This window comes from Octopus bimaculoides, chromosome 1 (assembly GCF_001194135.2).
Source record: "Octopus bimaculoides isolate UCB-OBI-ISO-001 chromosome 1, ASM119413v2, whole genome shotgun sequence".
NCBI lineage: Eukaryota > Metazoa > Mollusca > Cephalopoda > Octopoda > Octopodidae > Octopus > Octopus bimaculoides.
The window spans coordinates 199,775,180-199,776,464 of record NC_068981.1 but is presented as its reverse complement, the minus strand read 5'-3'; positions in this window follow the sequence as shown (position 1 = coordinate 199,776,464).

Sequence of the window (1,285 nt, the reverse complement as noted above, 5' to 3'; positions counted from 1 at the left end):
CGATGATGATGATTTCCATTGCAGGAGGCAGGCCAGCATGGGTGGAGGATCTCTTCATTCCTGATATTGGCAAAGAGTGTGATATTCATGATTGGTTATAGCGGTCTCATCATATATGCATGTAATTTGTCTACTTGTGCTTTATAAATTGTCCAGGTTTCAAGTTCCATACAGCAGAAAAGGAAACATAGTCTGGTACACCTTACATTTGACATATATAGAAACATGCCTATTTTTCCACAGCATCTCCTGCAGCCTGTCAGATGAAGCACTAGCTCTGTTCATTCTGTATATGATTTCCTGGTCCACTTGTGCATTATCTGATATGGTATTGCCTAGGTATTCGAATGTTTTGCATGGGGTCAGCCCTTCATGTGCAATAGTAATTTAGGTTCTCCAGAGGTTGGTAAAGGCATTCAGCTTTTCTGATATTGATCTTTAAGCTGAACTGTTGTGCAGTCTTGGCTTTACACTGTGCAGCATTGAAGAGATCAACATCATGCAGCATCTAGATGTAAATTCCCCCTGGAACTTCCTCAAAGGCAACTTCCAACACTGCTGTGAGATAGATGAAAAATAGCACTGGAGAAGGTATTTATGAGGATGTCACCACTTATGGCATTACTGCTTCATGGCATCATCTGAAACATGAAGCTTGGAAGCCTGCTTATTCATCTGATTTAGATGACTATATCCATAGCTGTTCTAAATGTGTCATCATCATCATCGTTTAACGTCCATTTTCCATGCTGGCATGGGTTGGACGGTTCGACTGGGGTCTGGGAAGCCAGAAGGTTGCACCAGGCCCCAATCTGATCTGGCAGAGTTTTTACAGCTGGATGCCCTTCCCAATGCCAACCACTCCGAAAATGTAGTGGGTGCTTTTTACATGCCACCAGCACAGGGGCCTGAGGAGCTGGCATCAACCACAATCCGATGGTGCTTTTTAAGTGCCAGAAATCTCAACTACACAACCTTTAATGCTGACTCCATAGAGTTAAAACCATGGACTAGTTTCATATTCATAGTCCATGTCAATGATTTTGTCTCCCTGTTTCACTAGTTCTAGTCATTTTTACAACACCGAACTTGTTTATCCATATACCTTCATAACACTTGTTTATCCATATGCCTCCATATACATCATATAATGCAGTCTTCTCTTGCACATAACACTTGATTTCTCATGTATATTTTTGCTCATTTGTGCTCTGCCATCCATACACAACAGTATTACACATTCAGCAGATCATGCCCGCTACATTTCTTTCTTGCCTTCATAGAT